Raw genomic sequence first — 16,152 nt, 5'->3', positions numbered from 1 at the left:
ACCCATTTTTATGGGTACATGATGGTGCAGGGAGGTTGTTAATGAAGGTCCAAAGGTCTCCAAATTGGCTCTACAAGATCGAATTAGAAGAAGTGAAATCAACATGCTTAGTTGTTGAAGTCAGTGAACCCTCTTGGCTTTGGCACTCTAGGTTGGGCCATGTGAATTTTCACTCCTTAAAACTCATGTCTGATAAGAAGCTAGTTGAAGGTATGCCAAAGATATTCATCCCAAATCAGCCATGCGAAGGTTGCCTAGTAGGAAAGCAGTCACGAAACCCCTACCCTTCACAAGCAAGCTATAGGGCGAAGAGAAGACTAGAGCTGGTACATGGTGACTTGTGAGGACCGGTCTCACCTCCTACACCCGCTGGAAACAGGTACTTCATGTTGCTTTTTGATGACTACAATAGAGTGATGTGGGTGTATCTCATGAAAACGAAAGAAGAAGCTCTTCAAGTCTTCAAGAACTTTAGGTCAATAGTAGAAATTGAAACAGGTGAGAAGGTGAAAATCCTGAGAACGGACCGAGGGGGTGGATTTCTTTCAAGGAAATTCACATCATATTGCAGTGAGACGGGTTTAACATGCCATTACACCTCTCCATACTCCCCACAACAGAATGGAGTTGTGGAGAGACGGAACTGGACGGTTGTGGAGATGGTAAGAAGCTGCCTGAAGTCAATGAGTGTTCCTGATGTTTTATGGGGTGAAGCCGTGAACCATGATGTGTACTTGCTGAACAGGGTCAACACGAAAGCTATGAAAGAAACCACACCATATGAGATGTGGACTGGGAGGAAACCACATGTAGAACATCTCAGGGTATTTGGGTGTGTCGCACACATGCTAATTGAAAGGAGTCATCTGAAGAAATTAGAAGATAGAAGTAAAAAGGTTGTGCATCTTAGAGTTGAGAAAGGAACGAAGGCGTATCGGTTGTTGGATCCCGACACAGGTGTGATGTATGTGAGCAGAAATGTTGTTTTTGAAGAAACTAAGACTTGGGCGTGGGAAGAAACGATAAGAATCAAAAGGATTCCAGGGATCAGCTTCACCATCGAAGGGTTTGACCTTGATGAAGTCAATGATGCTGAAATTGGGTCTATGCCTTGCACTCCAAATGATCACGCACATCAGATGCCCCAAATTAATATGGACTGGAACGCAAGTGGGTCTCAGCCCATTAGCCCATTAATGGACTCACAATTAAGCCCACTCGATATACACTCAAACCCACCGTCGAACCCTAATTCCCCAATTACGCCAAATGTGTCAGTATCGCTAAGTGACTCCCCTAGTACCGCTTCGAGCTCGACAGGTGGTGGTGCTCCGAAGCGCTATCGGCTACTCACGGATTTGTACGATAGTACCGAACAACTGATGATGATTCACGACGATGAGGAACCAGCCACGTATGCAGAAGCACGAAAACGTAAGGAATGGGTCAATGCTATGAATTTGGAACTAGCCTCGATCGAGAAAAATAAAACCTGGACCCTGGTTGATCTTCCAAAGGGACGAAGGGCAATTGGCTTGAAGTGGGTGTTCAAAGTAAAACGGGATCCAAATGGGAAGATCGTGAAAGATAAGGCAAGAATTGTGGCAAAGGGCTATGTTCAAAAACAGGGAATAGACTACGATGAAGTATTTGCACCTGTCACACCCCCAAACCAAGGATGGCGGAAACGTCCGGGGGTGGAGGACTTCATGTATAGTATCACAACAACGAGTATAATAGTGCTCAAAGCAAATACAACCATCATAAATATAATTGAAAAGGTTATACCGTAGTATATGTTTACATGTTTCAAAATCAATTACATTATGATGACAAAATGAACTGTTTGACGATTTAACGTCCCATCCTCAAAGTGCTGATGTTTTCCTGTTTCACTGATTTCCTGAGAATACAAGTAGTTTTGAAAAGTGTCAACAATTAAGTTGGTGAGTTCATAAGAGTTTTGTTTGAGGAAGAAACCGTTTTCCTTGTAAAAGCGATAGAGTATGATTTCCAGAAAATCCAATATTTTCTTAGTTAAGTGTGAAATGAATGCTCCTATGTTATGCGATAATGAACCCTAGAACGACCCGTAGATTCCTCCTATAATCGCCCAGCGTATATAAGTTATATAAAATTCAAGTTAAATAAACCGTTGAATGTAATGGGTCTGCCCTAGGTCCACAACCAAACAAGGAACAAGAGATAAGGCGGGCCCACAAATTCTAAGTCGATTGTGACTAGATTCTTATATAACTCTAGCATATACACTTAGCAATTATAGCTGAAATCTAACAATTCTAGATGAAATGTAGTTTTAACAGAAATATGTTTCCAAAGAAAATCCTATATTTTCTTTATAAAAGTTATGTGGTCCTAAATCCCAGGACCGAAAGTAAACAAGTATTTTCCATACTCAAAGTGATTCATGCAAGTTTAAATCGACATAAACTCGTTTGATTTAGAGGTAAACCCTTTTTCAAAGTAGAATTTTCCATGTAAACTTGAAAGATTGTTAACTACCTATGTGAGTCGCTATAACCATACTATGACGAGAAATAACCTGCACAACGTCTTTCAGACGTTAAGATACTATGACTCTTGTCACCCGTAGACCTGCAGGTCCCGCTGTAGCTAGCAGCAAGGTGTGGGGTGTCAAACCCAATATAGATCTATACACAATTATCACGCTCTCCCTACAAGAGACTCTGGTTATAACTTACAGGAATTGGGATCCCGTACTCGAACGTACGGGGAGAGAATTGCCTCACAACCTAAGTTAACTAGTTTACACATAGTTTGATATTAAAACCTCTTCCGGGGAGGAAGTAAAATCACCTTTTCTGAATAAATAGTGATATGAAATCCTTAAACTATTACTATTATAGTTTATCACGTGGGATATGAAAAACCCATTTGTTTTGAGAGTAAAACCTTTTTCATGTAGTAAAAATCCATAAACTATGCTTATTGTAGTTTATTATATGTGTTCGAAATAAATGAAAAACCTTATCATGAATGACCAAATTTCAGTTTATGATGATAAGCTAACAAGAAAATACATTCAATATTTAGAACTTATTGTTATACACTTTGCTCAACATAATACAAAGTGTTATGAAAGTTATAAGCTGTTAACTAGTTTTTAACCGTTCTGCACTGTTTTAGAAAAATCATAGAAAAATCATACGAAGTCGAAAACTGAATCCGTAAATTCTGAGAGTTCATAAAATGTGTCTAGTTTGTTCATAATTTTTATTATGATTTTTGGAAGTTTTAACTTGTGTTAAAATGTTCATATTCACAGACTGGTCCGAATTCGTTTCTGACATGATAGACAGTTTTGTAAAAATCACCATAAATCGTAGAAAAATCGTATGGAGATGTGCAAGTAGTCATTTTAAAGGTATGAAGCTGAACTATTTGAATATTAAACAATTTTGAAAGATATTAAGTTTAAGATAGTCAAAACATTCCGTGAATAAGACTCAACTTTTCTGATGAAAGCTGTTGTTTGAGTTTAGTTGTGTTCTTGGTGTTTTAACTTGTATTCCCCCCTTAAAACTTAGAAAAACATGAAAATGTAGGGGTATGAACTCACCTTGAGTGATTTCAGTAGATGGATGATGGAGAAAAGAAGTGTTCAACTCAAGAACGCTTGGGAGATGCTTGAAGATGTGAAGATCTAACAACAAATATGACGATATTTGTGTAAGCAATCTATGATTTGGATGAAGGATAGTAGAATATCTAAGTGTAGGAGGAAGATACTTACCAAATGTAGAAGAAAAGCTTGGAGAATAGCCTTGAATCTCGAAATCTAGAGAGAGGAAGTGAGAGAGAATGAAGTTTGTCACTTGGAGGAAAATGAGAGTAATGTGAGGAGAGAGGAAGGTTTTCCAGCTCTTGACCAAGTGTGTGGCTGAAAAATGGTGGGAAAAGTACTATGGAATGACTAGGTATGGTGGAAGGACAAGGGGTTGTACTATGAAGGTATGGGGAGGTTGCTTGTGTCCTTGTCCAAAGGATAAGTTAACACTCCACCTAAATATCTCACTAAATAGATTTTATTCTTAGTCAATGATTTTCCCCCAAAATATATTCAAAATATGAATATTTAGGGTTTATTATGTTAAAATACGAGTTTGGGTGAAAATCCCGCGTTAAAATCACGAAAAACGGGCTTAAAACGCTAAAAATATTGAAAACCGGGTAGGAATTGCTGAAATCCGAACTTCAGGGCCGAAGGTGCACAGGTTCGGCTCCTTAGGAGCATAGAACCGAAGGTGAGGCTCGGTTGTGCATGGGAACCGAGAGGTCTCGCAGGCTGCTCATCAGAAGGGACCGAAGGTCATGATCTCGGACCGAAGGTAGTCCTCTCGGACCGAAGGTGGGAAGAGGTGAGCCGAAAGTCAGGTCTCGGTTCAGCATGATCAGGGGACCGAAATAGACCGAGCGCTCGGTCCATTTCGGTTGAGAGGGTTTCGGTTCTTAGGAGGTTCGGCTCCTAAGAGGGGTTTCGGCTCCTAAGAGGGGTTTCGGCTCCTTAAGGCTGTTTTTCGCGTAGACTTCCGTTTTCGAGCGGTTTTCGACTAAATTAAGGGTCGGGATGCCCCGAGTGATTATAAGAAGTTGAGAGAGATTTTGAGAGAGATTTTACATACTTGGAGAGATTTGACATACAGAGAGAGAATTGGGAGAGATTTCACATTCTTGGAGAGATTTCTCATACAGAGAGAGATTTGGGAGAGATTTCACATACTTGGAGAGATTTAGGAGAGATTTCACCTTCTTGGAGAGATTTCTCATACAGAGAGAGATTTGGGAGAGATTTCACATACTTGGAGAGATCTGGGAGAGATTTCACATACTTGGAGAGATTTCTCCTACTTAGAGAGTTTTGGGAGAGTTAGAGTGAAAGAGATTGGGAGAGGCTTCTTTTGTGACCTTTTTGAGTGTATGGCTTTGTAACGCAAGGTTTGTAAACCTCGTTAAGTCTCGTTATGATTGTTATATGCCCCCGAGGGTTAAGGAAAAATGTTTTATCGAGTAGTCTCATCACTTGCCCTAATTAGGGTTTAGAATTTCCGAACACGTGAAAACTCTAAGTGATACTTTGCATTAAGATTGCGAGTAGTACGATACGAACCATAATGGAAACCCTAATATACCAGGGTTAGATGGGTTGACCGGTTTGACTTGTTGACTTTAGTTGACTTTGACTTGGCCAAAAATTGACGGTTGTCACAGCACCGGTGGCGAGAATTGAAACGGTACGTGTCATCCTAGCCCTTGCAGGTTCTAACGGTTGGCATGTGCATCATCTTAATGTGAAATCAGCCTTCTTGAATGGGAAGTTGGAAGAAGAAGTCTATGTTACACAGCCTGAAGGTTACGAGAAGAAGGGTGACACCAACAAAGTGTACAAGATGTCAAAAGCCCTCTACGGGTTGAAAAAAGCACCCAGGGCTTGGAATGCTTGTTTAGATAAATACTTGAAGAGCCTGGGATTCACAAGGTGTCTTCAAGAATACTCTGTGTACACTAGAAAAAAGAAAGGAGATACCCTGATAGTTGGAGTATATGTAGATGACCTACTGGTCACAGGAAGCTGCCAAGAAGACGTGAAAAGGTTTAAACTGGAGATGAGTGCCAAATTTGAGATGAGTGATCTTGGACTGTTGACTTACTATCTTGGAATTGAGGTAAGTCAACATGAATCAGGCATCACTTTGAAGCAAGAAGCATATGCCAGAACCATTCTTGCCAAGACCCGTATGCTGGAGTGCAACCCCACTAAAAGTCCAATGGAACACAAGGTGAAGTTGAAGAAGAATGAAGATGGGGAACTAGTAAACCCCACAGAATACAGGAGTATAGTTAGAGGTCTCAGGTATCTAACTCACACTCGTCCAGATATAAGCTTTGCAGTTGGTGTAGTCAGTCGATTTATGGAGAGACCAACCATGAAACACCTCTAGGCAGTGAAGGGGATACTAAGATATCTGAAGGGCACTTTAAATTATGGGATAACCTATACTAAATGAGAAAGCAAAATCACTATCACTGGCTATTCTGATAGTGATATGGGAAATGATGAAATTGATAGAAGAAGCACAGGAGGGATGGCCTTTTATGTGAATGGCAATCTGGTCATTTGGGCATCACAAAAAAAACGAGTTGTGGCACTATCCTCTTGTAAGGCTGAATTCATTGCAGCCAAATGGCAGTGTGTCAAGGCATTTGGTTGCGCCGCCTCCTCACTACCTTAACTGGTCAAAACATTCCACCTGCGGTCTTGTATGTTGATAATCAATCAGCCCTTGATCTCATGAAGAACCCGGTGTTTCATGGACGAAGTAAGCACATAGACATAAGGTTTCACTTTATTAGAGAGTGTGTGGAGAATGGTGGGATAATAGTGAAACATATATGCAGCAAGAACCAAAAGGCTGACATTCTCACCAAAGCAATGGCAAAAGTGAAACATGAGGAGATGCGCAACTTGATTGGAGTGAAGCAGGTAGTCAACTATGAATTAAGGGGGAAAATGTCAAAGTAATTCAGAGTTGTGGTAATAACTTTGGTCTCTACACGTTTTTTATTTTTTGTTTAGTAGTACTAGAATGGAATAAGTCAATATCAAATGTGGACTAAGTGGTCCTGGTCTTTAGGTGGTAGTGGAGTCAGTTCCTTATTTTCTGCATTAGTCTAGTTTATATGATGTACGTTGTTGATGTAGACCCAATGTTCTGTTTTGTTTTTCACTTTGAATGTGAATAAAGACGTAATCTTTTGCCCAGATTGTTTTTTGTTCCCTGTTTAATTATTTCTCTGCATTTATACCTGTTTTACCCTTCCCTGTGATAATCACATATTTGTCCCCTGTTAAGTCTACTTTTCTGTCCCCTGTTTCTTGATTTGGTGAAAAGTCCTTGTCACCCTTGCTAAAAGCTAACAGCCGAAGAGGGTGAAGACGAAAGCACCCTCTGATATCTTCGGTGGGCAATAAACCTTCGACGTTGACGTCCCTGATGATTTTGGGGAGATCGGCGCTGTGCTGGTTGAGAATGACTACCGCAACAAGATATATATACAGAAAATTGAACTTTCCGACAAAGTTATCTTCACATGTAATTCTTGGGTTCATTCCAGTCATGATAACCCCCAGAGGAGGATCTTCTTTGCCTATAAGGTTATATAACTGTCCGTATACTCTTGTTTATTAGCAGTTCGTGGTGGTGGCAGCCATTAATAGCCCTTCTTATTAATCTATTCGTAATTTGTACAGTGTTACCTGCCGTCGGAGACGCCAGAAGCCCTCAAGTCGCTGAGAAAGAAAGATTTGGAGTTCATTCGAAGGAGAGCGTAAAGCCTTCGAGAGGATTTAGGATTACGATGTATACAACGACGTTGGGGATCCTGACAATAAGAGATCCGATCTATCACGACCGGTGTCGGTGGCAAGAAATTTCCTTTCCCTAGGCGCTGCCGTACTGGTCGGAAAATGTCCTCCAAAGGTTCATATAACGAAAACAATATATCTTGTTTGCAATTAAAGTTGACTTAAAATTAATTTGCGGAATAATCCATGTTGAATAACAGATCCGTTGACGGAGACAAGATCTTCGGACCCGTTTTATGTACCAATCGATGAAGATTTTTCAGAGATAAAGTCGGTATCATTTGGAGCAAGGACTTTGTATAATATGCTCCTTTCTGTTATACTCCGCATAAGCACGGCTTTGACAGGAAAAGACGAAGACTTTCTTTTATTCCAGGACATAAACTTGCTTTTCGACGAAGGAGTTCTTATTAGTGGTACTGATAGAGAAGTTGCAAGTGTTTTGCCTAGACTTATCCATGAGGTTGCTGATGCAGCAGAGGACCTTATCAAGTTCTCATTACGTACGCTTTTTAATTAAGTCGTTTGTGATCGGTTTCTTATAAAGGTTTTCTATACATTGCAAGGGACACTTTTGGCTCCGTGATGATGAATTCAGTCGACAAATGCTTGCTGGTCTTAATCCATGTAACCTACAGCTGGTTACGGTATATATATCACAACAAATAAAGCTTTTGCATAATAATTATATAATTAGCTAGGGAAATATAATAACGTGAGTGTGTACATTTTGTGTGTAGGAATGGCCATTGATGAGTAAATTGGACCCTAAAGTTTATGGGCCACCTGAATCAACAATCATCAAGGAGATTGTAGTGCGAGAAATTAAAGGTTTCATGACATTAATTTGATGAGGTAACTAATGAAAACAGAATAAGGCCAAAATTAAATATATACAACGCCATTGATTGATGTTGAAAAATCAATCATGTGGTTGTAGGCTTTGGCACAAAAGAAACTGTTCATGTTTGATTACCATGATCTGCTATTGCCCTACGTAAGCGAAACAAGAGATCTTGAAGGGGTAACTCTATATGGTTCAAGGACTTTAATGTTCCTTACTCCTGCTGGAACGTTGACCCAGTTGCCATAGGGTTGACTCATCCGTCATCAGAATGGCAACCACAGTGGAAGCATATCTACACACCTTCTTTGGGTGCAACCAGTTCATGGCTCAGGAAGCTAGCCAAGGCTCATGTTCTTTCTCATGATTCTGGTGTTCACCAGCTTGTTAGTCATTGGTAACTAATTGGTTACCATGCATTTTCTGTGAATTAATACTTAATTTACACATATGTTTGTATGTTTTACCCCAGCTAGATCACATTAATTCATAGATGAGCTGATCATGATCATGATTTGATTTGCGTTGCAGGCTAAGAACTCATTATGCCATTGAGCCTTACATAATTGCCACCCACCGTAATCTTAGCCAAATACATCCTATTGCACGACTACTCCACCCTCATTTTCGGTACACCCTGAAAATAAACGCCCTAGCTCGACAATCTCTCATTAATGCCGGTGGTGTTATAGAGTCGGCATTCTCTCCTGGAAAATATTGTATGCAACTTTGCTCTGACGCCTATGATCAGTTGTGGCATTTTGATCATGAGGCACTTCCAGCTGACCTGGTTAGCAGGTGCATTTCCTAAATTAATTTATGAACTAATTTTCTCGTGAGGCCTATGTATACGGCTGACATGTCTCTTTATCTACATGGTTATATTTTATAGGGGAATGGCTGTTGAAGATGAAACTGCACCACATGGTTTGAAGCTAACAATCGAGGACCATCTATATGCAAACGACGGTCTAATCCTTTGGGATGCCATCAAACAATGGGTTACGTCTTTTGTCAACAACTACTACCCAAAAGCAAGCCTCGTAGAATCTGATGAAGAGCTTCAAGCATGGTGGAATGAAATTCGAACAGTTGGACATGGAGACAAGAAGGACGAATCATGGTGGCCACAACTCAAAACCCAAGATGATTTGATTGGAATCGTATCAATGATGATATGGGTGGCTTCCGGCCACCATTCAGCTGTGAACTTCGGACAATATGATTTTGCTGGTTATTTCCCAAACCAACCAACCATCGCCAGAACCAAAATGCCTAACGATGACCCAACAGATAAAGAGTGGCATATATTCATAAACCGACCTGAGGATGCTTTGTTGAAATGTTTCTCTTCCAAAAAGCAAGCTACCGTTTTCATGGCGATTCTAGACGTTTTATCAACTCATTCCACTGATGAGGAGTATATTGGTAAAACTGTAGAAGGGCCATTTGAGGCGGAGCCAGCTATAAAGAAAGCATATGAAGAGTTTCGTGCAAGAATTAATGAAATGGAAATCATCATTGATTCCACTACTAGAAAACTAAGTAATTACCTAGAATTGGTAGGAAATCCGTAGGAACAAGCGGGTACCTACAGATTTCCTACAAAAAACGGGTTGTAGGAAAAACCCTCGTGGGTAATTTTTCCTACAAATTAGCTATGCATTTCCTATGGAATATTCTGTTACAAATTTAACTACGGAATACCTAGGGAACACGTTAACTACAGAGTACCTACAGATTACCTACGGGTTATTTACCTACGAAACACCTACAAAATACATATAGATTATTTTCCTACAGAATACTTACAAACTGATTTTCCTACAGAATACATACCAACTACTTTTCCTACAGAATACCTACCAACATCTTTTCCTACGGAATACCTACCAACTGCTTTTGCTACAGATTATCTACAGACTTTATTGGATTTTATTTCCTACAGAATACCTACAAGATATTTATTTCCTATAAATTTTTTATGATTTTTTTACCAGCTTTTATTGAATATAATTCCATCAAAAATCTATTGCTATATTAAATTTATAATTTAAAAAATATCCAAATTTTCTACTCAAACTTAATGCAAAAAAAAAAAAAAAACCAAAAAAATAGTTATAATAATAGTCAGACACCATTACATTCATTAACATTAAAATAATCAATAACATAACATTCATACATTCAAATTCTCAAAATACCATTACAATTTCATGACAAAAACTAAGAACTAGTCAATAACATAATATTCATTAAGTGTTTTCAAACAAAAACTAAAAACTACTTTGTGGATTATCGGGCAGGTTGAAATGTCTCAGAAAGGTTATTAGTTGTTGCATTTGCAGTTCCATTTAATTTCACATTTGTTGTATTTGCAAGTTCATTTGATTTTGCCTTTCTTGCGATTGCAAATCATTTGACTTTGCCCTTGGTCCATGGCTTATTGCATTCTTGAGAGTTGATCTCACAACTTGTTTACCTAAAAATGTCAAGAAAACACACATGTAGTTAGTGTAATTCAACTTTAAAGCGTGATTATTGATTTTTTTTATATTTAATTTAAGAATGTGAAGAAAATAAGAATGTGGGACACAATGTATGTGAACCATGTTATGCATCCATACCAAATGATTATGAATGCATATCCTCAAAAGGAAGTATGGTCTCAGAAGAGAATTACACAAATCTCTGGGTTCGGAAGGAAGGTCCTAAGCAAATTTGACTTGGATTGTTTTTTGCATCACTACTACATTTTTCGGAACAAACCAACGCAGCTCACCATCACAGATGCGAACTTCCCCTACATAAATCCAAATGACATCTTGACCATTGTTGCTCATTTCCGAACTCATCAAGATGATCAGATGAGCATGGCTTCATACAGTGTTGCGATGAACTACCTCAAAGATTATGTCGTTGAATTCTGCAGATGCGACTTCGAACTGGCTCACTTGTTCAGAACTGAAAAGTTCTTGGAAAAAATTGACTTCAAGCTTCCTGAAGCTGAAATATTGGCAGAAGAACCAATTGATGAACCAATGTTGGGATATGTTTACCTTCAAAAGAAGATAAACGAGAAGGATTTTTTCCGAGTCCTTGACAAGCATCTTGTCCCTTCAAAATCTCTTCAAAATTTCATCAAGAATGCAGCTAAGTCAGATGCCCCTAAACATGTGTAGTCCAAGTTTATAAGCCAAATCTAATGGTATATTGAAGTACGAGATTGGTTGTTCAGAACTCATGTGTTTATCAAGGAAGAAGCAAACTGAGTTGACTAGATTGCTAAGTTCACTTAGGGGGGGTTGTTGGAACCTGAAAGTGAACCTCTAGCAATCACAAGTTATGAAGATCCGAAGTCACCTGGAGTCCGAGATGTGAAGAGGTGCGAGATGAGTTATGGTACGAGATGGAATCTGTAATGAAGCCTGTTCCGATATGATGCTAAGATCCGAGATTGACAGTCTGTGTGAACATTTATTGTTCTTGTCTTTTGTGTGATGTAACGTTTCATAGGAGTAAGTTTTTTTGTATATTTAGATAATCAGTTGTCAGAAGATGTTTATTATCCAGTCCATAGTTTGTATCACGTTTTGTACGATGAACCTCCTTGACTATTTTAGGAGTGTATTGAATGACAAAAATGATACATATTTGTTCCTCCAAAGATAGAAAATATTCTTCTTAACTCTCTTTCACTTTTCTCTCAAGTCAAGATCTTTCTTAACATTCCTCTTGTTCATTTATTGTCTTTACATTGATTATACTCATAGTTTCGTCATTTAATATTTGAGTACTTTGTTGAATCTTTACTTCAAGTCTCGACTGGTATTACCAGACTTGACTGGAACATATAATTAAGACCAGACATTGATCTTAAGCATTAACTCAAGGTTTGAGTTTTCAAACCTTGTTGCTGCGCATTGTATCTTTGTTCTCACACATATGACCCTACAAGGTTGCAAAGAGTAATATATGTGTGCATCATATTACATAATATGGTTTTAAAAGATGAAGAAAAGCAATATGCACTATGATGAAAACAAAATTTTGTCACTTTTCGGAGGAATATATATTGTTACGCCACAATACATGGCAAACAAAATGTGACTTCCCTATTTTCACGGCCAGAAAAGACCATTTTATTTATGCTTATTTTAGAATAAAGTTTATTTATAAATGCGGAATTTGCTCCCGTCAAAGTATTTCTATGGAATTATTTTTCATTGATTTATAAAAACGTGGGATGTCATAAACGATAAAAAAAGAACATAAGCATAAACAAAACTTACAGTGTCATAGACTAACGATATACACCTCCTTGAATCTCTCATCATTCATGTACCTTTGTACCGCTACCTGTGATATAAAGAAGCTAAGTGGGTCAGGTTGGGAAACTTGGTGAGTAAATAGGGTTTTCAACCCACAATATTATAATTAATGTGTTATAATTATATAATTCACATCAAACAATTAACCTGATTATCCATTCCCATTATTCTCACTCCCTGATCCTAACTGATAATCTTAAAGTATTTACCCTAAAGGACCTCTAAGTAAACAATGCTTCCTTGTTGATTCCTTTGCGGCATGAGGTAATAAGATGATCATGGGTTGAAGAGAATACCCACATGAATAATTCATTCATACCTATGGTTCGTAGTCCTATCCATATGAGGTTCCTTAACTTCTACAGGTCGAGGACTTGGTCATGCATAGTTCAGTAACACATACTGGTCGTAGACATGTCCGCGTGCGATTCATCAATGCTTACAGGTCATAGACCTACCCATAGAATGATTTATTTAACACCTACAGGTTGTAAACCTGCCCGTATATGATATACTAACACCTAGATTAGTCAGTGGTCATCATCAATACCCTATTATTTGAATAAATTGCTAGTCCGGTACTACTATAAAATTCTCTGCCTTTCATTATCTTCATTTCTCTTTACCATTCAATACCCCATATATTATTAGTATAAAAATACATGTATGGTTAAAAAAAATCAACTTGTATAATTTCACCTTACACATAAGGTTTTAATCACAGAAAATAGGCACACATAGCACTTAATTATCCAAATACTTTGTATCTATGCGTAAGATGAAAGTAATTATGCACTTACTTGATAAAAGTGGATACCTCGAAATTTGGGCAGAACTTCATTTTAGTACTTTAGCTTTTCCTCTAACGTGACCTATGTATGAATATCAATAAGTCTTAGTCTTATGTTCCTGGCGATTAATGAATGTCTAGATTCCTCACTAATCCCAATGTCTACATCCAGATCTATCAAGTAAGGAACAACCAGGTAGGATTATATCAAAGGTAGGGTCCGTTTGGTAAACAGAGTATACTGTTTGGAAATCTCACTTTAAACACCTCACTAAATGCATCCTAGAAATTATTATCGTAAGTAGATTAATCAATATTTTGACTTGGAATCACTGATAAATCTTATTTATCGGTTCATAACAACGACTATGAATATAAATATAAGTTACATTAAAATAATGTTGAGCGTAGCTTAACTTATCGAGATTTTACTGACAAAAGACCGAAAATTTTACTGGCAGAACTCCGGCTTGCTAGCTACTAGATGTCGGGATCTTAGGACTTCGCCAGATACTTAAAACTAATGGAAAATAGGGCTAGAATCGAAGGAGAGAGAGAGAGAGAGAGAGAGAGAGAGAGAGAGACCAATGGAAGGTGTGGGGAATGAAAAGAGTAAATAGGGGTATTTGTAGGGCCGAAATCACCAAATCGCGTCGCACCAAGACCAGGAGCGCATCGTACACTGGCCCTAGTTGGCCGCTGAGGTGTTGACACATGCCCTGCATGCTGTGGTGCGACATGGTTGCTTCTAGAAGGCGCGGCCGTGCCTCATTTGCGTGAGGTGCACTCGGGAAACTTCAAAAATTCAAAACTTGTTCATATGAACTCTGTTTTTGACGTTCTTTATATCCACCTGTAGCTATCGACAAGATCTACAACTTTCGTTTAGACTCCGTCGGTTAGTTCTCAATTTATTTTTTATTTATTATATTTAGCAGGCTTAGACTACTAATCTCCATTTAAAATTCATATATTTTGCATACAACGTCCGTTCTCGACTTTCTTTATATTGATAGATTCCTTTTAACAAGATATTCTACTCTTGTTTAGATTTTCGACTAACAATCAATCGATCTAAAACTCGATTATGTGCTAACACTATTACACTGCATTATTGAAAAATCATCGCTTCCTCTTACGAAGTAAGATTTGGACATTTCCTTTAAGCACTTTCTCGGTTTTACGACTACTACAACCTTCATTTGGATTACTTAGGCTGATAAGCAATCTATCAAGAATTCACTTTTTACGATACGCCGAGTCGTGCCGGTTTAATCGTGAAACTTCGAAGAAGCATAACTTCTTCATACGAGGTCGGATTTCAGCGTTCTTTATATGTGTGGATTCATTGTCACATAAACTACAACTTTCCTTAAGATTATTTATTCTAAATAATCTTCTATCAAAAACTCGTTTTATTGCTTATTATATATTGATTGTCTAGCCCGAATATGCGAGCATTACACATAAGGCACGCACATAACCACAATATCCATCACAAACTTTGTGTTGGTGAAAGCTAATGTACATCCTGTTGACGAGAATTTATATGAAGATATACATATGAAAATTCATCATTGTTTGTCGAGGTTTCCAATGATGATTTGGGAAATGATTGGAAGTAATGTAGTGTCTTAATTTTTATTATTATTATGTTTTAGTTTCAAAGGCAGACAGATTTTAGACGGACCTTTTCTCCTTAATGAGGTTGTTGCTTGGAGTAAAGATTCTAAAAATCCTCTTTTGATTTTCAAAGTAGATTTCGAGAAAGCCTATGATTCTTTATCTTGGGATTACCTGTTGGAGATTATGCAGATTATGGGGTTTGTTTCTTTGTGGTGTAATTGGATTTTGGAGATGCTATCTTCTGTTACAGTTTCAATCCTTGTGAATGGATCTCCTTCTCGGGAATTCCACACGTTTAGAGGTTTGAGGCAGGGTGATCCTCTATTTCCTTTTCTTTTCGTGTTGGCCATGGAGGGTTTGCATGTGTCCTTGACTCAGGCCCAATTGGCCAATACTTATAGGGGAATTATGATTGGGGTATTACAATTTCCCATCTTCTTTATGCTGATGATGTTGTCTTGATGGCTGAGTGGGATTAAGAGCATGCTCTGCATATTGTTCATATTCTTCGTTGTTTCTTTTTGGCCTCGGGTTTTAAAATTCAACTTACTAAAAAGTAAGTTGTATGGTGTGGGGGTGCTAACCAAGTCTCTTTTATGGCTAATTATATGAGTTGTAATCCAGGTTGTTTCCCCTTTACACGTTTGGGAGTTCCTGTATGCATTGGATTAAGTCAATTTTGGGTTCTATTGTTAGCTACTTGATGTCCATTTATCCAGTCCTTGTAACAGTGATAAATTATCTGGAGAGATTGAGATCTTCTTTCTTCTGGGGAGCTGATTTGGATGATCTTCGTATGCATTGGATTAGATGGGATAAAGTTCTTGCTTCTAGAGATGTTGGATGTTTGGCGGTTGGTAGTCTCTTCGCATTTAATAGGGACTTACTTCTCCGTTAGAAATGACGTTTCTTCCATAATCCGAATTTACTATGGGTTAGGGCGGTCAAAGTTTTATATGGGTTGGGTGATGTCTCTACTCCTTTGATCCCGAGGAGAAATTGGATAGGTCCTTGGAATGGTATTACTAGGATGATTGATAATCTTAAAGACCGGGGTTTTGCTTTCCATAATTTATCTCCTATTAGAATTGGAGATGGGGTTTTTATTGTTTTTGGCATGATACCTGGAAGGGTGATAATCCTCTTGCTATTTCGT

The 16,152-nt window shown here is 38.3% G+C and overlaps 1 pseudogene across 1 annotated transcript; it reads left to right on the top strand.

The window, feature by feature from the left end:
• Nucleotides 1-386: 386 nt before the first annotated feature.
• LOC145118066 (lipoxygenase 3, chloroplastic-like) lies at nt 387-10,780 on the top strand (annotated as a pseudogene). Its single transcript, XR_013713055.1, has 11 exons — nt 387-1,646; nt 5,358-5,893; nt 6,220-6,523; nt 7,013-7,195; nt 7,292-7,520; nt 7,606-7,868; nt 7,972-8,052; nt 8,146-8,260; nt 8,346-8,646; nt 8,781-9,047; nt 9,142-10,780. The product of XR_013713055.1 is annotated as a lipoxygenase 3, chloroplastic-like (transcript).
• The last annotated feature ends 5,372 nt before the right edge of the window (nt 10,781-16,152 follow it).

Source organism: Lactuca virosa, chromosome 1 (genome assembly GCF_052849685.1).
Source record: "Lactuca virosa cultivar CGN04683 chromosome 1, Lactuca_virosa_CGN04683_v6, whole genome shotgun sequence".
Lineage (NCBI taxonomy): Eukaryota > Viridiplantae > Streptophyta > Magnoliopsida > Asterales > Asteraceae > Lactuca > Lactuca virosa.
The sequence above is the reverse complement of the archived record's forward strand: the minus strand, read 5'-3'. Positions and strand labels throughout refer to the sequence as shown.